General features: G+C 40.0%; 1 pseudogene; it reads right to left on the bottom strand.

Annotated features, from left to right (window-relative positions):
- Window positions 1-12,137: 12,137 nt before the first annotated feature.
- Window positions 12,138-22,995, bottom strand: part of LOC134484508 (solute carrier family 53 member 1-like) — a 28,305-nt pseudogene continuing 17,447 nt past the window's right edge.

Genomic DNA, 22,995 nt, shown 5'->3' with positions numbered 1-22,995 from the left:
CATTGACACCAGCTGATTGGCAGATGATTGCTAAGGCAGCCCTTGCCAGCATGGGCCAATACATGGAATGGAAAGCGCTCTGTTATGAGGCAGCCCAAACACAGGCCAGAGCGAATGCTACGGCCTTAATACCTGAGCAACAAGAATGGACTTTCGAACTCTTAACAGGACAGGGCCGCTTTGCAGCTGATCAGTCTGCTTACCACTGGGGCGCCTATGATCAGGTCTCCAGCACAGCTATTAGAGCCTGGAAGGCACTGTCCAGGAGAGGAGGGATTGATAATCAACTTACAAAATCATTCAGGGACCCCAGGAAAATTTCTCAGATTTTGTAGCTAGAATGACAGAGGCTGCAGGACGAATCTTTGGCGATCCTGAACAAGCAGCACCACTAATAGAACAGCTCGTTTTCGAGCAAGCCACCCAGGAGTGCTGAACAGCCATAGCCCCCCGAAGAAATAAAGGGCTACAGGATTGGCTTAGAGTTTGCAGGGAACTTGGAGGGCCCCTTACTAACTCAGGCCTGGCGGCTGCCATTCTCCAGTTCCAGCAACCTTAAAGGGACGGATAAAAGATCATGCTTTCAATGTGGGAAAAAAGGCCATCTAAAAAGAGACACAGGATGTCAAAAAGAGACAGGGGGTCTGCAACCCTCTGTGTCCGATGTGGCAAAGGCTACCATAGGGCTGACCAGTACCAATCAGTGAGAGACATTAAAGGCAAACTAGTCCCTCCTTTGGAGACTCGACCTAATGAGATGTTAAAAAACGGGCTGGTGGGCCCCCGGTCCCAGGGCCCTCAAAGATATGGGAACCGCTTTCACAGGGCCACGACCCCGGCAGAGGAGGTCCCCCAAGAGGCGACACAAAATTGGACCTGCGAGCCGCCTCAGACTTCTTTCTAATGCCCCAGATGGGCATTCAGCCAATTCCTGCTCAGACTGTGGGGCCTCTACCCCCGGGAACCATACGCCTTGTCCTTGGGAGAGGATCTCTCGCCCTACAAGGACTGATAGTCCAACCAGGCCTTGTTGAAGCTCAGCGCTCTCTTGATATTCAGATTCTTTGTTCAAGTCCCCATGGGGTTTTTTTTCTATAAGTAAAGGAGATAGAATAGCACAGTTATTACTCCTTCCGTGCTTCCAGGCCACAATACAGGGTACCAAGGGAACCATGGGGTCCACTGGTCATGATTCGGCATATTTGGTGGTTCACCTTAACAACCGCCCAAAATTGAGCTTAGAAATTAATGGAAAGAAATTCGAAGGCATACTGGATACTGGGGTTGATAAAAGTATAATTTCCTCAAAATGGTGGCCTCAATCATGGCCTACCACAAAATCTTCTCACTCACTACAAGGATTAGGCTACCAGTCATGCCCTATGATCAGCTCTGCCACTCTAACTTGGACAACTGCCGATGGCCAACAGGGACAATTTATTCCTTATGTACTTCCCCTGCCTGTTAATCTTTGGGGGGGATGTTATGCAGACCATGGGACTGACCTTACCTAATGAATACCCTAACAAGTGGCCCACATGATGTCAAGGATGGGCTATAAGGAAGGGAAAGGCCTAGGGCTATTAGAACAGGGTTGTCTCACGCCCATTGAACCGATCGCCAACCCCCATAAACAAGGCCTGGGTTTTTCCTAGGCGCCATTGGGGCAGCACGACCCATACCAAGGAGGACGGAAGACACAGTGTGGGTTCCCCAATGGCCATTAACCTCTGAGAAATTACAGGCAGCTACAGGACTGGTGGATGAACAATTAAGATTGGGACATTTGGAGCCCTCTACCTCTCCTTGGAACACCCCAATTTTTGTAATAAGGAAAAAATCAGGAAAATGGCGACTACTCCATGACTTGAGGGCCATTAACGATCAGATGGAATCCCTTGGACCCATTCAGCGGGGCCTTCCTATACTCTCGGCCCTACAAAAAGATTGGAATTTGGTAATAATAGATATCAAGGATTGTTTTTTCTCTAGTCCTTTTTACCCCCCAGATAGGACCAGGTTTGCTTTTACTGTCCCATCAATTAATCATATTGAACCTGATAAAAATACCAGTGGAAGGTCCTACCTCAGGGCATGGCCAACAGCCCTACGATGTGTCAGTTATATGTTCAGGAAGCCCTCAAACCAATCAGGGAGACCTATCCAAATTTACTGTTAATCCATTACATGGATGATATATTGATGTGTAATAAATACTTAGAATTACTCAAACAAACCTATTCCTTATTACAAAAAAACCCTTAAACAATGGGTCTTACATATTGCTACAGAAAAGGTCCAAATTCCTGACACAGGTCATTTTCTAGGATCCATTATTTCCCTGATAAGATTATACCCCAGAAACTGGAAATCCGTAGAGACCACCTCCATACTCTTAATGACTTTCAGAAGCTCTTGGGAGATATCAACTGGTTGAGACCATTTTTGAAAATCCCTTCCGCGGAATTAAAACCTTTGTTCGAAATATTGGAAGGGGACAGCCATATCACCTCCCCTCGTGTGCTAACTCCCGCTGCAACCAAGGCCTTACTAAAAGTAGAAGATGCCATAAAACAGGCCCAATTGCAACGCATTGATTGGTCTCTACCTTTTTCACTCTGTGTACTAGATACCAAGGATTTACCACTGCCGTTTTATAGCAACAAGGTCCACTCTTATGGATCCATCCACATGCTTCCCCTGTGAAGATTATTGATTGGTATCCAGCTGCAGTAGCACATCTGGCTATTAAGGGCCTAAAAGCTGCCATCTGTCATTTTGGGACTCCACCCCAATCCTTGATTATCCCATATACACCCTACCAGGTCCAAACTCTAGCCGCTACCTCTGATGATTGGGCAGTGCTGCTCACATCCTTTACAGGGAAGATAGATAATCATTATCCTAAACACCCCCTATTGTGTTTTGCAAGATCACAACCTATTGTTTTCCCTCGCATCACATCCCACAGACCATTAAAGGAGGGGATAACGGTGTATACGGATGGGTCAAAAACAGGGGTGGGAGCATATGTGGTAAACTCCCAAGTATTCTCACGACAATATTTTGAAACCTCACCCCAAGTGGTAGAATGCCTAGTGGTCATGGAGGTCATTGAAAAATCCCAGGTTCCTCTAAATATTGTTTCAGATTCCTCCTATGTGGTTAATGCTGTTAGTATTCTTGAAACCGCCGGTATAATTAAAACAACTAGTAAGGTGGCAGATATTTTCCGAAAAATCCAAATTATCCTATTAAATAGAAGATTCCCTGTATACATTACTCATATACGGGCCCATTCTGGACTCCCTGGCCCAATGAGTTCAGAGAATGATTTGGCTGACAAAGCCACAAAAATGAAAGCTGTGGCCCTGGCCTCTCCTTTAGAGGCCGCTAAAGCTTTTCATGGCAATTTCCATGTCACCTCAGAAACTTTACGCCGCCGCTTCTCTATAACTAGAAAAGACGCACGTGATATAGTCACCCAATGCCAACAGTGCTGCCAGTTCCTCCCAGTTCCTCACATCGGGGTCAACCCGAGAGGAATACAGCCATTGCAAATCTGGCAAATGGATGTTACTCATAATTCTTCTTTTGGAAAATTACAGTATGTGCATGTATCTATAGACACGTGTTCTGGCATTCTACACGCCACCCCACTTACAGGAGAAAAAACAACACATGTCATTCAGCACTGCCTTGAAGCATGGAGTGCTTGGGGAAAGCCAAAATGTGTAAAAACTGACAATGGCCCCGCCTACACATCTCAAAAATTCCGTCAGTTTTGTGCTCAGATGCAGGTTACCCACCTGACGGGCCTGCCCTACAACCCTCAAGGACAGGGAATCATAGAGCGTGCTCATCGGACGCTCAAATCATATTTAATAAAACAAAGAAGGGGAAATATGATAGAACTCCCCCCAACACCCCGAGTGGCAACTGCTCTGGCCCTTTTTTTTGGGGGGTGGTTCTTTTTTTCGGAGCTGGGGACCGAACCCAGGGCCTTGCGCTTCCTAGGTAAGCGCTCTACCACTGAGCTAAATCCCCAGCCCCTGCTCTGGCCCTTTTAACCTTAAATTTTTTAAATCTTGATGAAGCTGGACAAACAGCGGCTGAGCGACATTGCTCAGAGCCCAAGAGGACAAAAGAATTAGTTAAATGGAAGGATGTATTAACAAATGAATGGAAATGCCCGGATCCTGTTTTAATAAGATCCAGGGGAGCTGTCTGTGTTTTTCCACAGGACAATGAAAATCCCATATGGATCCCAGGACAACTTACTAGGAGCATCACAGCAAGTGATCAAGAAGGGACTGGGACTCCTGCACCTCCTCACTCTTCTTCCATGGATGCCAGCAATGGTGCAGAGCGAGCTACGATGGGGAATAATGTCAACCTTTCCACTCCCGATGCCGGTGATGTACCACTAACAGGGATTTAGGGTTGGCCTATTTACCTAAGGATCCACAGGTTGAACGACTAAAAAAAAAAAAAAAAAGAAAGAAAATAGGACTATTCCCCTTAAGGGCAGCCTTTGTTTTGGCATATTCAAAAAAACATCTTTTGATCTCCCTTGCATTATGTTATATAATCAATCTTCTGCTTGGTTAAGGGAGGCCTCATGGGGAACTGGTGAGGAGGACATTGTGGCTAACGCCACAGTTCTCTATGGTGGTGGCCTTACATTGGGTTAATGGTAGCTGCACTGATCTTACGCCCATGGCGATGCTACTTGGAGAAAAGGGCGAAAAGGGACAGTTGTCATTTTCCTGGACGGGCAACATCAAACCTGCTGCCTCTGTCTGGACAGCTACTCATATAAAATATCGCAGTAGTTACCCGCATGCCTCGCTTTATCCCGATCCCTGTTGATGCCCCGGGGACCATGACCTTATTTAGAGGAAAAAGAGACTTTGGTACTTCTGCAATTATTGCTGGCATTATTGCTACAACAGCAGTCGCTGCCTCGGTTACTGCCTCGGCATTGGCCTTGTCAAATTCAGTACAGACAACCCAAACTATCAATGATTTATCGGCCACCATCTCTGTGGCTCGGGACAGACAGGCCTCAGCCAATACTCAGATATAGGGAGGCCTTATGCTTGTCAACCAACGTATAGATCTGGTCCGAGAGCAATTAGACATTCTATGGCAACTGGCCCAGCTTGGCTGTGAGCAAAAACTCCCAGGCCTTTGTGTCACCTCCATATAATATGACAAATTTACCCGAGCTGCTAATCTAAGAGTCTTTCACAGCATCTGTTACAGAATTGGACCTCGGAGTTTGAACAGACACTTCGGCAGCTGAGAGCGACCATCATTCAAGTAAATTCTACCCGACTGGACCTGTCTTTTTTTTGACGGAGGGATTGTCGTCCTGGATCACCTCAGCAGTCTCTTATTTCAAGGAATGGGTGGGAGTGGGACTTTTTGGAGTGATCCTCTGCTGTGGATTAGTGTTACTCCCCTGGTTGCTTTGCAAATTGAGATCTCAAACAAGAAAGGACAAAGTAGTGATCGCCCAGGCGCTTGTAGCCCTTGAACAAGGAGCGTCAGCCGATATCTGGTTGACCATGCTCAAGCAACAGGTCGCCGGCTGGACAGCTCTTGCACTCCTAGAACCTCGGTTCATTGCACAGGATTAGAGTGTCCGGCTTGAGCAGCCCATGAGGGGTGACGAGCTTAGCATTGCACACGGAAGTTCTACCAAATATGCTCCCTGGAAGGCATGTCATATTACATGAGGGTTCCTGCCACAGTTTTCCCTCCCTCAAAAAATGGCAGTGCGACGGGTCGGGAGTGCCCTGGGTCCCAACAACAGCCTAAGGGTATCTCTCTTGTAGAGGTTCGCCAACTTTGTACGAGGATATGACCTCTGTCTTCACACTCCTATATCTGGGTGTCCTGTTTGCTTAAAAAAAACAGAAAAGGGGGAGATGTGAGGAGCTGTCCGAGGAGCTGTCCTCACAGATGTGAGGAGCTGTCCGAGGAGCTGTCCTCACAAACTCCATTACAAGATGGCACCGGCATCCGGCAGAACGCACCTAGTAAAAAGGGCAATATGCAGGCGCTTGGTAACTTCCCTACTCAAAGGGACACGTACGTTTTGGTACGTCATCTGGCATAATTGGCAGCGACCAGTCAGAGAGTGACACGTCCTAGGCGAAGATAGTTTCCTATATAAGGGACGGTTATTCCTCACTCTCCGTCTCCGCATTGTAAGCTTATGCTCTCCCTCTCAAGACGCATTAAAGCTTTTCTGTAGTAGGATCCTGTGTGTGCCGCGTCGTTACTGCTGGCCAGACGAAGCATGGGACAATCAACCTTCCAGTGTCCCATGTAAGATTTGATGGTTTTGGATGCTTTTCCATGATTCATTCTTCAGGCCAAATAAAAGTTTCAGGAGGATGGGCCGGGAGAGGAATGACTGATATCCAGGGAACCCTCAAATTCAGTAGGTTCATAAGAACAGGAGGGAGTCTCTTTTGCATTTTATTTGTGAATTCTACCTTTTTATTTCTTTTTTTCGGAGCTGGGGACCGAACCCAGGTTTTTGCGCTTACTAGGCAAGCGCTCTTTCCCTGAGCCAAATCCCCAACATTTATTCTACATTCTTGACCTAGTTGAACAGAATCCATGTTAAAATTCCACCTTACTTCCTCACTGCAGGAGCCATCAATGTGTGAATATATATATATATGCCACCATATATATATATATATATATATATATATATATATATATATATATATATATATATATATGCCACCAAAACTAGATAATATTGATGAACCTAAGAAGTGCATTCTGCCAGGAACCAGATATAGATCTTTCCTTAGAAAAAATTCAGAAGTGAGTGCTAGTGGCAAACCAGTGAACTTAAAATGGACTTCTTGTTGGTAGATTTTGAAAAAGTATTACAAGAGGTGAAGGGGCTTTAACCACATATGAACATCAATGCAAATGAATCAGTGCTTTCTGGTACTAAACCAATATTCAAAATAGGTACATGGACAGAACTATGGCTGGAACTGCATATGTGGCAGAGTATGTCCTTCTTAAGCATCAATGGAAGGACAACCCATTTGTTCTCCCTGGGTTAGACTCACAGGTCAACGGATCTTAAATGAGGAGTAAGGGGCATAATAGAACAAGAACAGGAACATGGCTAGTGGTCTTATGGGCAGGAAATTGGGAAAGGAAATAACATTTGAATATAAATATAAAAATATCCAATTAATAATAAGGAATAAAATATGGTAAAAAATAAAAAAAAATGAAAGAAATTAAAGAAAAGAGCACAACCAACTAATAACACCTATTGACTAAGAAATCTAAAAAATCATTGACAAGGAATGGTAGTCAGAGATATACTAGTGAAAAGACGGGGACAATGAAGTGTCTAATACGATCACTTCTCTATCCCAGATAACAGGGTCAGACAAAAACTGCACTAAATGAATGCAAATCATGGAGGAGTTTACTCTGAGCTGAAGACACAATACCTGTCTTTCCCTTCTTCCTTAGAAACTTTTTCTTCTGTGAGAAAAAGAATAAGAGTCATGTGCTCTCAGGTAAACAACTATGCCCTTCGTAACTCACGGATTTTGTAAGAAATTAATGATATAAGCTCTCTGATGTCCAGGAACCATAACAAGCATGGAAATACAGATGCTTCTGAGAGGCTCACAACTCCTAATACCCATATGTGGAAGGCTCAGATCAAGGCTATCTCTTCAGTGAATTCACTCAAACCCAACGCAGGACTCACCAAGCTTTCCCATAGACCATGTGTTTCTTCCCTTTTTATACAAAGACAGAAGGGCAGCTTCCTTTTCCCCTTCTCTGATATCATCTTCCTCTTTGTTCTCACTCCCAAATGGCTGTTTACTCTGAATTAGGAGCCAATTAGTAAACCCTAGAGGTACTGAAGTAATATCTGAAAGGCAGTTGCAGTCAGGACAACACTCGTGACATCACAAAAGAAGCTAGGTCTCTGCAGGATAAAAGAGATTTTTCAGGGAGGGCCTAATGATGATAACACTGAGAATTGCAATGGCCTACCTGCTGAACTGCTATATTTACATTGACCACATTCGAGGGTGACCTTTACAAGAGAGTCTACTGTGACACAGGAGAAACCTTTAAATACTACATCTCTCTAAATCTATAGAATTCTCTTTGTTCATTATTGGTTACATGCTCTGAATAGAGAAAGAAAGGGCCTTGGTATGGGTACAAAGGATCTAGAACCATGGAGTGGAAGAGATTCTTCTGAATAATTATTTTATTCCCAGGTCCATTCCTGTGCCGTACAATTCAATTTCCTAGTATTTCTCTGTTTCCCAAGGGCCAGTATTTACCTTTAATTGAATGTATATTTTATTACATTTTCTTATTGTACATTCATTGATAGGGGACTTTATAATATTCCTTAATGTGTAATCATAAATTCAGTTTTCCTTTTCAATTTTTTTGCAATGATTTTGTCAACAATGGTGGCACAGCTATAGAATGAATATAACAGTGTAGATACTCTGTACCTACATCAAATGATCCCAAATCCTTATTTTATCATAAATTATGAGACATCAGTAAAGCAAAGGACAACATGTGCCATAGAATGTGGTTCTGTAGTCCCATTATATGTCAGTTCTCTAATAACTACCATGCTGTATTCCCAGTGCCAGACTTGAGGGTTTTGGATATTTTATCATGGTTTTTCTTCAGACAAAACATGAGATTCATTTGGATGGGCAGGGAGAGTAATGGCTTCAGGTCCAGGGACACCTCAACATTACTAGTTTCATAAGAACAAGAGGGAGTCTATTTGGCATTGTCATTTGTGGATTCTAAATAATTGAGCTTGTTTGTTCCAAAGAATCAATGTCAAAATTATACCTAATCTCATTTGTAGGAGCCACCAAAATATATATGTGTATGAGTGTGTATATATATATATATATATATATATATATAATCTATTATATTATCACATATATATATATATATATATATATATATATATATATATATATATATATATATATATATACACCAGCCACCAAAACTAGATAAGAGGGTTGAAGCTTTGAAGTGCATGCGGCCATTAACAGGATATAGTTGTTTCCTGAGAGACACAGGTAGAGCACGTCCAATACAGAAGTGAAAGCCAGTGGCAAACCAGTCAACTGAGAATGGACCTTTTGATGTTAGATTTTGAGAAAGGATTACAAGAACTGAAGGGGGTTCAACACCATGAGAACAATAATGCCAACGAAACAGAAGTTTCAGGTTAAACCAATATTCAAAGAATGTATATGGACAGACCTAGTGCTCCAACTGTTTATGTAGGAGAGGATGGCCTTGTTGGGCACCTAAGGAAGGAGAAGCCCTTTGGTTTCATTCCTAGGATTAACTCCCAGTTTATGGGAATGTCAAGGGGCAGTAAGGTTGGTTATAGAAGAATTGGATGGGGACTGCTTAGGGATCTTATGGACCGGAAACTAGAAAAGTACATAACATTTTTAATGAAAATATAGAAATATACAATTAAAGAAGCAAAAAAAATGTTAAAATGAGAGAAAATGAAAAAAGTTATAAAAAAGAGAACTGCCTACTAATCACATGTATTGACCCAGAAATATAAAGAGTCACTGTCAATGAATGGTAGTCAGAGTAATACTAATTGAAAGATTTAGACGATGAAGTCTCAACTACAAACACTTCTCTCTCCAAGATATTAGTGTCAGACACAATGTGCAGACTGTAATTTCTTCATCCCACACATAACTGTTGCCTTTTATTTTGATGTTGAAAAATAAATCGAGGTTTGGATTCGAGAAGCATCACTGATCATAGTATTCTGCTAATGCAGTTTATCCAAGATTCTTAAGAATTCAACTGCCAACAGATCCCAGAACGTATAATTTACTTATTACTAAGCAAAATTAGCAATTTAAAGTGTATTTCAAGGCTGTGTCATTTTGGTAAATAGAACTAGTAGGTACTAAGCTATAGTATTTATTTAATTTACTGTTGAAAAGTATTCTTCTTTTATGTGTGTGTTTGCTGTCATGTATATATGTGTACCTTGTGTGTACCTTGTCCCTTCAGAAGCTAGGAGAAGAGAATGAGTTCCTGGCATTGGAATTGCAGATGGCTGTGAGATGTCATGGGGTACTAGGAACTGAGCAAGTTCCTCTCAAAGATCAGCAGGTTTCCTTAGGTCCTGAGCCATTCCTCCAACCCTATTTTAACTTTAACCAAGTGTATTCATCACCACTAGAAAGTTAAGAACCTACAATCAGTCCCCTTGTACTGCTTTCTTTTTCCACTCCCTAGAGACAAACATTTGTAATTATCCATCCCATTTGACTCCATAACTGTAAATGTTTTGATTATTCAGTATTAAACATTATCAATGAGCTGACAATTAGCTTTCAAATAAAAAAATTATGCCAGCAAAAATCAGCAAAAGTTTTTGGTATGGCATCTCCACAATCTCCATTCTGAATTTTTCAGATTCATTCCTGCCCCGCAGCCCTAACCCCTCTTCTTGCCACACAGTGGCTGCTCTTCTATTTTCATGTCACATGTGGTGTTCACTCCCATGCCCTCCTGGCTTAACAGCTTATTTTATCCCTTTCGTGGTCCCCTTCCGAGTTTCATTACACACACACCGAACCTAGGTTCCCCATTGAGAGGAGGCAGGCAGAATTTGAATGAGGACTGTAACAGAATTTCAGAATGAAGGTAAACTGGACTGCACACTGGCTTCTTCACGTTTTTCTTAAAAATTTGCAATTATATTTCAAGAAAGTATAACTTTATTTTCTATCGCATTAAATATGTAATAATAAAGAAACTGACTGACAGAATCTATTCGCCAATCTCACTGTATGGAAGTCTATAAATGAGAAGTCTATGACAGAAAACAAACTACATTCATATAGAGACACTGATCTTACACAGTCAGCACAGGAAACAAATGTGTCCCATTTTTTACCAAACAGCACAAGAGTAATAAGAAGCACACATGTGGTGAATATGAAGCAGCTTTACCTGACCCTGCTTTCTTTCTTTCTTTCTAACGGTACTAGGGACTGAAATCTCCATCCTGTGCCTGATTGTGCCTGCCTGCTGTCACCTGGCCCTGCCCTTTATTTCCCTTTATTTTAGAATTATAAAAAGTATATTCAATGAACAGTGATGTTTCCTAAATTCTCATGTCAGGATCACTGCTTCCCTGCAAGGGTTCACCCGAGGCCCCTATGCATACAGCATTCTGCTCACGCATGCTGCTCCAGTCCTCGCATGCAACTTTCTCTACCCAGCACCCCACAGTCACATACTTTTCAAAACACAAATCTGACATAATGGTGACATTTTGATATAGATCAAAACATTAACTCAGGCTTAGAGAGATGGTTCAGCAGTTAAAAACACTGACTGCTCTTCAAGAGGTCCTGAGTTCAAATCCCAGCAACCACATGGTGGCTCACAACCATCTGTAAGGGGATCTGATGCCCTCTTCTGCTGTGTCTGAAGACAGCTACAATGTAGTCATATACATGAAATAAATATAAAAATCTTAAAAATTATTAACTATATATCTATGCTATCCAAAGAGAACTTTAGGCCAATAAAAATATAAAGAGCTAATGTAGTCTAACATCCTTACTTTAATAATCTTCTATGGACTTCTCTGTCTGAATGGCCTAGTTGTTGTACAGCTGGGATTGGATACAGACAGCTAGATTCCCAGTTCTTGGCTTAATGTTTTCAAGATCTAATCACCACATTTACCTTTACTAAATCATCTGTGTAAGGATCTTTTCTTTTAATTTAAAATTCAGCATCTCATAGTCCTGTAACTCTAATATACCAGTAAAATCATAAAATATTATATTATATATAAAACATATTATATACAATATATAACATATATATTTTTCTCCCACTCTGATTGGGTTGGTACTCACTTCTAACAAATGTCCCACTGCATTTACTAAACAGTAGAAAAACAAGATAAGGTGTTTTGGGGACTAGATTGGCATCTGGGATAATTGTTTTGTAATCATATTAGTTAACTAGACCTGTGTCAGTACTGCTGTATAACCTAACTGCAGATATATCTAAGATAAGTGTGAATATTCCATACATGCTTTTTGAGGGTATATAATTTATTCCCAGAGGAAAGTGTTTTCTCCTGCATTCTTATCAAAGAGACCCCAGTCCATCTTGAGATCGCAGATGAGGGCATAGCAGGAACTGATAATACAAAAGAAGACCGCAGGTAAGAGAACACCATGGTGTCAGAGTGACATCATTGTGGAGAAAGAGGAGAGAAAAGCAAAAGGAAAGAAAAAATTACTAGGTTGAATTATAGTTCCTTAGTAAAGGTAGATTCTTCATAACACCAGAAAGAAATCAAACTGTTAAAATAAACATCCTTAAAAGAATCATTATGAAACAATGGTTAATAAGAAATATGACTTCTTTGATGTGCCATTACAATCATTGAACTAACCATAAACAAAATTATACAAATGTTTACTAGGGGTCTGCAACATTTCAGTGTACTCTTTGGATGTCTAAACATGAAATTTAAACTTCTAATACTAGGTGACAGCTTAGGGTAAAAGATTGGGAGAAAAAAACAATGCAGAACCACAGGAAGATCCTGCACCACTTTCTCTCCAAGAGCACCTGGGGTGTTTTTTTACTTTAGAGCCTCCTTCACACACTGGATCATCAATGCTTAGCCTTCAGGAGCACAGAGGACCCCAGAGAAAGCGCTGAGAACACAACAGAGGCTGTGATGAGGCACTTTCTTGCCCTTTATGTTCATGGAACCGAGCTTCCCTCAAGCTACAGAGATCCATGCCTTTCACTCCCCGCTTCCCCCAACTGAGGCATCACCCATACAAAGGCTAATCTGTCATTATGCTGGAAACTTTTGGCTTTATTCTGAGAACACAATAAAGCACATCAAATCAGAATAAAAATAATTTGTAAACATAGTTATACAATTTGAACTTTTTGGTTTTGAGTGCCATTTGTTCTCTGAAATCCTCCTCTGGTAACTTCTTGAGTCCCCATGATGTTCTCCAGTTTCAAGATATGGCTAGATATCCAATAAACTGGTTCTGCGTTACCAGGAAAAATAATGATCACATCATCTAACCTCAAAAAGTTTTAAATTTTGGTCAGTTTCTCATACTGTCTCATGCATTCTCCACAATTTGTCCTATTAAACAAGTATTTACAGATCATTTTAAAGTTATTAATGAGTTGAGTATGGAATGATACAAGGGTAACTGATAATTTGCTGAGTAACAGACGTTTGCTACATAAGTGAAGCTGAGTTCAAATGAACTACAAAGAGCTGCAAAAACATCAAGGAGAATGGGAGTTTCCCACAGAAGGTAATGGATGCCCGCAGCATTTGTGATATTTCTAAAAATAGAAATATACAATAGTGCGAATGCTAGGAGGATAAAGTGATGTCATTCAAGATTGAAGACATTTTTGAAAAGGTTTAAGGTATAAAAGTGTGTTATGTTTAAAAAATTGTTGTTGGGGTTGGGGATTTAGCTCAGCGGTAGAGCACTTGACTAGGAAGTGCAAGGCCCTGGGTTCAGTCTCCAGCTCCGAAAAAAAGAAAAAAAAATTGTTGTTTATATAGGGTTTATAAGACATAAGACAACACACAAGATAGTTTGTAACCACTTGAAATAACATTGGAAGAGACATAGGCCTTGATTTCTGAATGCCTTCTTGGACCTTAGGATCATTATTTTAGTCAAATAAATGCTCAGACATTTACTGACACCAGAATTGCACAGTCAGAAAGACCTGATACCTTGCAGGTCTAGAAAAACTGGATTCAGTATGTCTTATCTCATAAGATACATAACTGTTTGCTGACACAATCATTATTAAATGGTAAGGCATATAAACTTACACTTAGGTATATGTTAAAATAATAGACACTCACAATTTATCACTTCTTCCTGGTGTAAACTGTGTTGTTCTCTACCCTTCCCAGGTTGCATACATTCTATCTGCATGACACTGTGTATTGCTGCTCCACTGCACATCTTCTTTCAACTCCACATGCAACAGTCAGTGGCAAAAACTGGGTCTGATGGAAAAATTTATACCAAAGAAATCAAGAAACACTACAACCCAGTGTTCTCAACCTATACTCCCACACCAGAGCTGGTTTATTAAATAAATATACACCAGCATATCACTTATTTAGCGTTTTTTTAGACAGTTAGTAGGAGGTAAAGGCATGTGATCCTAATTGGATCTATCAAAAAAAGAAGAAAATAGAGGAAGATGAGGAAGAAGGAAAAAGGAGGGAGAGGAGGAAGAAAAGAAAGAACAGAACAGAAAGTCTCTGTTTGGATAGGAAACAATCTTCAGGTTTAAATTATAATCACTGTGGTTATTTGAATAGTTTTGGCCCAACAGACTGAAACCTGGGTCCAAAGAGAGTGGCACTATTAAGAGGTGTGTCCTTGGTGGAAGAGACAGGCTTTTAGGTCTAATATGTTCATTCCAGGCCCAGTGTAATATACAGTTTCCTTATGTTCATAGTGTATCAAGGTTTAGAACTCTCAGCTCCTTCTCAGTGTCAGTCTGACTGTACTCTGTCATGCTTCACACCATGAAAATGGATTAAACTTCTGAAACTGTAAGCCAGCCCCAATTAAATGTTTTCCTTTATGAGAATTGCTGTGATGATATTGTTTCTTCACAGAAATAAAGTCCTGAAAAGTCATAAGAATTTTCTTCAGAAGCATATTGGTCTAAATATTTATATTAGAACACTGAATTTGAATTCTATGTGTCTAACACATAATTTGTTATCTAGGTATGTTTGAATTTTTTCAGAGGTCAGCTAAGTAGTAGGTATTACCAGCTTCATGGGTCATTAAAACCCGCTCACAATTTATCTACCAAGGTTTGCAAAAATAAAGCAATTTCAGGAATGGAATGAAATCCAGTCTTCAATATTTAAAAAATAAGATGAATATAGAGATTAAAAGACAAGATATTTGATGATAAATTAGAAACCTTTAAAATGAAATGTGTATGTTAAGTCATGTAATCCACACATTTTATTTCATTTCTCATAATGGAAATATAATAATAATAATAATAATAATAATAATAATAATAATAATAAATTAACCAGCTTACTAGTAAGTGAGGACTTGCACAGAATAACAGGCATATATTCAGTAAGTCACACGCTGGTGTTAGTCTAGTGAGCATAAGTAGTATCAAGTCTTATTACTGAAAGCGGATGCTCTTTATTAGTTACTGAAGAAATAAATATAAATTGTTGTCAGAAGAAAGTAAATTAATACTGAAACAAAACACAGTATACTAATCTTCCTGTATTTCTATAATTTTGCCTTGTCTTTATAATACAATTTTTAAGATGGTGTTAGCAGCTTCCTGTTTCTAAGCCCATTTATTCTATGACACTTGTAGGAGAAACACATGTAGATGTACTGGCTTTTAAATATCTTCACAGACTATTCCAGAGTAGGTAATATTTACCTCAGATTCCAATGATGCACCCATGCTACATTTTGGTCTCATTTTTTATCTTCCCTATTTCCCTAATAAAGAATATTCCTCCTTTAAGTCCTCCTCCTTCTTTGGTATTGAGAGGATGTCCTGGAAGGATGCGACCACCACTTTAGTCAAGCAATTACACCTTATTCTTTCTTGGGTTACCCTGCTAGTCCACTTCAGTAATGATAAGAATCACAGTAAATCAAATCATTGCTATTCTACCAGAGGAGTCTCTCTGTTACACATATGCCAAATTTGAAGCATAATATATGGAACTAATTTATAGAACTGACATCTATTGAGTTTAAAATAAATATAAATTTCATAAGAGCTGCGGAGCCATAGCCATGATAGGAATGAAAGTGAAATAAGAAGGGAGAGAAGTGAAAGGTAGGAAACCAGAGCACCAAATAGCAATCCATCTCTTTTTGAGGGGTGCTTAAAGGATCTGCATGTGAAGGGTGTCTAGTCTCTCAAAAGTCACCCACTCTGATAATAAACACTTTTCAACCCAAATTTAGATGAAAAGTAAAATGGGGCAGACATTGTTTTCAAAGTCCAAGCTTTGGAGTAAGCTGAATTATGCATAAGGTTTTCACCTAAAAAAAAATTGGATTTTGTCCTATAGTCCCCCAGATCAAACTACTGATTTTTGAGATTACTACTGTTCTCTGAGAAATAGACAGAAAATCTGCAACATATAATAATGTTAATCTGTATGAACTCAGAGGAAATTATAGCCTGTATTCTGACTAGTTATATGCTGCTTGACATTCTCATAATGACAGGCAGCAATAGTGGGCACAGCTCCAGCGGTCATGAGTTCATGACTTCCAGCAGCTGGTTCTCCCCAGTGCAAAAGCTATGATTTGTGGTCGTCTAAGTGCATGAAATCCACTTGGACTGACCATATTCTCAATGCCCATTAGTTACAGGACACAACTTTCTCATCTGTCAGAAGTATGGGTGTTCTGTCACTGGTCATCAGTAAGTTTATGTGCACATATGATTGCACATGGTACTCCTTAGGTTATGACAATTTTCATCTTGGAGTATGAAAAGCAGCCATTCTCAGTTTCATTCACAGTTAAAGATAATACAATCCTAGAGACAGGAGGTAAAAAAAATAAATGGTTTAGATTTGAGTTGGAATCCAGACACTGTCTCTTCCCAAACTTATGTTTACAGGAGACTTGTACACTTACGTAATTGGAAATAGAATGGGGCTAACCAGTACTAAGAATAAAAGAGGAAAAGGGAAATAGCAATTCTATTTACACACTTTTGTACCTCACAGAATGCTTCCCTGATCCCCTTTGACATTTAAAGTGAAAAGGAATTCTTGGAGTATGGAGTACCATTAAAATATGTCTACGATAATTCCGGGAAATTATGTTAAACCATACATAGAGGCTAAGGGAGCAGTACTGTGGTAGAGCAATGCTCTGCCTGTGTGAGATCTGGACTTGACCTTCACATCAATAAAAACACAGCTGGTGGGGATGTGGATAATGGGAACATTCCTCCATTGCTGTTGGTAGTGCCATTTGGAGGTTTCTCAGAAAAATGGGAATAGTTCTAACTCAAGACATAGCTATACCACTCCTGAGCATATAAACAAAAGATTCTCCACCATCCCACAAACACTTGCTCAATTTTATTCATGATAGTCAGAAGCTAAAAGAACCTAGATGACCCTCAGCTGAGGCATGGATACAGAAGATGTGGTACATCTACAGAATGGAATACTATTCAATTATTGAAAAAAAAGACATCATGAATTTTGCTGGCAAATGGGCGGAGAGTATCATCCTGATTGATGTATCCGAATCCCAAAACGACATGCCTGGTATGTATTCACTAATAAATGATATTAGCCATAAAATACAGGATACTCATGGTACATTCCACAAACCCAAAGAAGTTAAACAAGAAGGAAGGCACGATGGAGAATGCTTGGAACTCACATAGAGGGGGAATAAAAATGTCATTAGAGTCAGATGGAGGGAGGGAACTGGGTGGAAGAGGGGATAAGAAGGGAAATGTGGGGGAATTCAGGAACAGGTGTGGGGAGGAGAAGGAGGGATGGCCAAAAGGACAGGAGAATGAGTGGAAAACTGCAATTGACAGGGGTAGGCATGGGCAACTCTAAGATGAGAAAGACCTGGGATAAGGGAGGTCCCCAAGATCAATGGAAACATCCTTAGCTGTTACTCACAGCATTGGGGATATGGTACCCAAAGAGGCCACCTCCTGTAGCCAAGGCAGGAACCTCAGTGGAACAACAGAGACACCATCCCATCCAAGAAACTTGACCCAAAATCTTTCCTGTCTTCAAGAAATGCAGGGACAGGGGATGGATCAAAGACTTATAGAATGGCCAACCAATAACTGGCCCAACGAGAGATGCATCCCATGGGCAAACACTAATCCCTAACACCATTCGTGATGCTCTGTTATGCTTACAGACAGGAATCTAGCATGGCTGTCGCCAGAGAGGCTCCAACGAGCAGCTGACTCAGACATATGTAGGTACCCACAGACAAACAGCAGGCAGAACTTGAGGACTCTTATGTAAGAATTAGAAGGAAGGATTTGGTGACCAAGAGGGGACTGGCACACCATAAAAAGACCAACAGAAGCAATTAACTTGGAACTTTGAAGCTCCCACAGACTGAACCACCAATGAAAGAACATACACAGGTTAGACCTTGGCCTCCCTGCACAAATGCAGCCTGCATTTCATATCAGTCCTGAATAACTTGGGGTGGGTGTTCCCAAAAGCTGTAGCCTGCATGAGGGATATTTTCTAACAGGGCTCCCATGTCTGGTTTCAGGGGCAGTGGATATGCCTAGCCTTTTAGATACTTGACGTGTAAGGGTAGGGGGAAATCCAGGAGGAACCCTAATTGTCAGAGGAAAAGGGATGGGGGAATTCAGAGAAGGAATGTGGGAGGGGTGATGAGGAGGTGGCAGTGGGCAGGATGTAAGGTGTATTAATTTAAAAAAATAATAATAAATGGGAAAAACATATATATATATATATATATATATATATATATATATATATATATAATTCTAAATATAATATAATTCTAAAACTAGGAAAAGAATGCAAAGAATTAAAAGAGGCAAAACAACCTGGAAACGAATAGTAAGGCATGGGGAATCTTCTTACCAAATTGAGATTTAATACACATTTTACAGTATTGGCAAAAAAGAAACACAAAGGGAGAATCTGGGAATGGGCCCCACTGCCCCCAAAATGCCTAATTGATTTTTAAAGCGGACATTCAATAGAGCAGAGACAGCTCTTTGCAATAACAGTAGTGTTACTCAAAACTGACAGTCAGAGATCTAACAGAAACTTTGACTATTTCAGAACTTACATGGGAATTCAATCAAAATAGATTATGGACTTACCTGTAAAACAAGAAAATAGGACACCAATAAAAATGTTAAGACCGAGATAGAAAAAAAAAAAAAAGAAAAAAAAAGAAAAAAAAGAAAGAAAAGAAAAGAAAAGAAATCTTAAGAACAAGGCCTTGGTAAAGAGTCATTCATACAAGGAAATATTGATAAATTAAACTTTGCCTGTTAAAGGCCACGTTAGGAGAAAAGCTGCAGCAGAAGCTTCTTTCTGTAGCCCTGGCAAACCTGGAATTCTCTGTAGACCAGAATGATTTGAAACTCAGGGATACACCTGCTTTTGCTTCCCTAGCACTGGGATTAAAGGCATGGGTCTCCACAGCATGTCTCGGGTAATATTTATTTATAAAAACTTCCAGATTTTAAAAACTACCAGATGAATTCTACCTAATATGTAAAGAACTCAACAAATTAAAAAAACTAAGAGGAAATTCAACAAAGGGTGGATTAAAAATATACAATGATAATTCCTTAAAAAACAAGAAATTCCAAAGGAAATGACTAAATTCCAAATTTATCATCTAGCAGAGTGGCACCTGTGCTTACAAATTGCTCTGCAGAGTGACAGATGAGAACTGAAGCAACCTCTGATCTACTGAAGTTCGCCAGAAGTGTGCTAAAAACAAGACAAAGCTTCTTTCTGGGATTGGGTCAGTGTTTAGATGGCTGGTTGTTCTTCCAGAGGACCCAGGTTTAATTCCCAGCATCCATATGGTTGTTCACAGCTACCTAGAACTCCAGTTCCAGAAGGTTCCTTATCCTCTTCTGACCTCTAAGGACATCAGGCTCACACATGGTGCAGACATACATCCAAGCTCAACGTTCACATTCATAAAAATATTAAAGGAAGAGAGAGACATTCTCTGGTATTTCACTTGTGTTTTCTACATGCTTGTGTCACACCACGGAGCTCAACCAACCAAACTCAGAAACAGGAGTCTTACACAGAAGGTAAATCTTACAGGTAGCAAAAGACAGGTATTTCACATTTATAAACCTATAATATAGATGAGTGCCTCTTTCAGGGTAGCACAGTTCATAAGGGAGCAAAGTAAGCCAGGCCCACTCTGTCTATTATCCCAAGACCATGTTTCAGCTCTTGACACATGAGGACTTTTCACTCAAATGCTTCTTTAAAATTCTTTCTGGCAGAGGACTTGGTTAAATTGAAAGAGGAAGGTAATTAAACCTTACTGTAGGCAATGCAAAATTAGGTGGGAGATTAGAAAAAAAAAACAATTAGAATCTTTAGAGTTGTGTTTGTTTGAGGAGGAAGACTTGGGTGGGGAGGTGTTTGAGACAGGGTCTTGGTGTGTAGATTTGGCTGTCCTCAAACTCAAAATCCTCCTGACTCAGGCTCTCAAGTGCTGGGATTACTGATCTATGCACCCACACCCAGCTGTGAAGTTCTTGATATAGGAAACAGAATAGTGTGTGTGTAAGTGTCAGGGACAAGCAGAAACACCCAGCAGTTTCTACACTTTGTATCACTTTACTTTGCTTTAGTCTTTCTGTAGCAGAGATTAAATATGTTGAGTAGGTGATAATATTTCACTTTATTTGGTAAGTGTTGATTCCCCTTGTGTAAACAGGTAAAAAATTTGCCTTTAAAGAATATATGCTCTAGGATATCCTTCAAAGCCATTAAAAATATGTACTAAGCACTGAGAAGCCTGCCTGACTCAAATGCAAATGCTATGTGTCAGTAAAATACTAGGTGATGATAAAATTTTTCTTTTCTTTTCCACTAAATAGAACAGAAGCACTATTTTACTGTACAAAACAAATTTTCTTTCAACGTTTCAATGAAAACCATATACTGCATACTATTCAGAGTATCACTGAAGACTCCACAGCATAGCTGAGTATAAGGATATGCTTAGCATGCTCAAGACTTTGTTGTAAATCCCCAACATGTGTATGTGAAATGTGTGGACATTTTTTGTCCACTGGATTCTAAGAGGTATATAGATGACATGTCTTATTTATTAGCACAATAGCCAAATTCCTAATTTTTTTCCAATACTACCTTTAAAATGTATTTTATTGGGGCTAGACTGATGGCTCGATGTTAAGAGCAATGGCTGTTCCTCCAGAGGATACGGGTTTATTTCCTAGGACTCACATGGCAGCTTACAACTGTCTGCAAATCCAGGAATATATATATATATATGTATATATATATATAGATATATATATATATATATTCTTCTGGAACTTGAGATATATATATATATATATATATGTATATATATATATATATATATATATATATATATATATATCTCACACAAACTCACACACACACATGTATGTATGTATCTCCCTCCCCACTTAAAATGGAGGTGAACACAGACTGCACAAAGTTGTCTTCTCATATCACATGCAGATAACGGCAAGCACAGAGCCCCCATTACATATACGTTAGAAATGAAATAAAATTGTACAAAGATCATAATGCTAGGCAAATTAAACATACTAGCTAAATCATTTCCAACTTGAAATAGCATTAATGTCTCTATTTTCCTCTTATTCAGAGATCATGTATTCCCTTGCAGAGGGAGGACTTACTTTCATATTGGAGCTGACTCCACACTGCCTGAACCAATGCTGTGGCTGTTAGTGTGACTGGCAAGTTCCTGGCTTGGCACTCAGTGGATGTGGTGATTAGGACAAGGAAGCAGGAAATGGGTATATCTTCTGATAAACACACCTGCATTATTCTTGCTCACTGTACTTCTGTGCTTTCTCAAACACAGCTCTGTAACATAGAATGAAACCACAACACCCTATCTGATTGGTTCTCTATTGTTTACCTAGATTTTAACACTGTGACATTGGGTAGTACTCAGGGCATTTGGCAAGCTTACAAAGAATATTAGTACAACAGAAATGATCACAAGTCCTTGAAGTGAATTCTAGCACTGTTATCCATTTGGTAGTGTGGATTTTGAAGTTCAATCTTTTATGCATATTCATTCCCTTGGTTCCTCTACTTCCTAACTGGGGGGCTTGGCTAAATATCTTAACCACTGCTTTAATTCCCTTCCCTATAAAATGAAAGTCAAGTGTTTGTCTCTCTCAAAGACTTTCTCCTTGATTTGCTTAGCTAAGTTTCTTTAACCTCTCCAGGCCACAGTCCTAGCTCTTGTAATTTGTACATGGGGTCTATGTCACCTAGTCCTAACAAGCATCTTTCTAAGTAAGTCTAGACTGTGCAAACCCAACATTCATCGGAGCACTTACACCTGTCTTCAGCAAGAATCTGCCAGGTTGGCTTAGACAGGGTCTATAATCCAATGTTTCCTTTTAGGAATTTCCTTTCCTTAACTGCTTGGCTATAAGCCCTCATTTCTTTGTTACTATTGTAAGTCGAGTTGCAAACACAGAAGAATAATAATCACTTTTCCACAATTGCAATGTTTCTCAATAAAACGCCACCTTTAGACCTGCCTAGCTCTGCTTTTCGTATCCAGGGCTGCTATTAGTACATGTAAATACTTCCAGTAATGTCTAGCCATGGGCACAGTCTGTCTTCTGTGGGCCAGAGGACAATGTTATTGGTCTTTGATCAGGGACATCCATCTTCATTTACCCCCTGAGATAGGGCCTCTCTTACCCTTAAATTTCCCAAGTAGGGCTGGTTGGCCTACTCCTCCAGGTGATGGAATTATCCTTTGTCAGGCTACCATGTGATGTTTCATGTCCTGCAGCTGCTAAATCTACTGTAAACTTGTTACATGCTTTCATTTTCTTACTGTAGAATGCCATAATCATGTCTTAGCTTTCCCCAAGTTCTCTTCCTATTCTAGTTATGGAAAGGGATTTACTAGATCGAAATATATATATTTTGGTTTTTCGAGACAGGGTTTCTCTGTGTCAAACTCGCTCTGTAGACCTTGCTGGCCTCCATCTCAGAGATGTGTCTGCCTCTGCCACTTAAGTGCTGGGACTAAAGGCATGAAC

Source organism: Rattus norvegicus, chromosome Y (genome assembly GCF_036323735.1).
Source record: "Rattus norvegicus strain BN/NHsdMcwi chromosome Y, GRCr8, whole genome shotgun sequence".
In the NCBI taxonomy this organism is placed as follows: domain Eukaryota; kingdom Metazoa; phylum Chordata; class Mammalia; order Rodentia; family Muridae; genus Rattus; species Rattus norvegicus.
The sequence above is the reverse complement of the archived record's forward strand: the minus strand, read 5'-3'. Positions and strand labels throughout refer to the sequence as shown.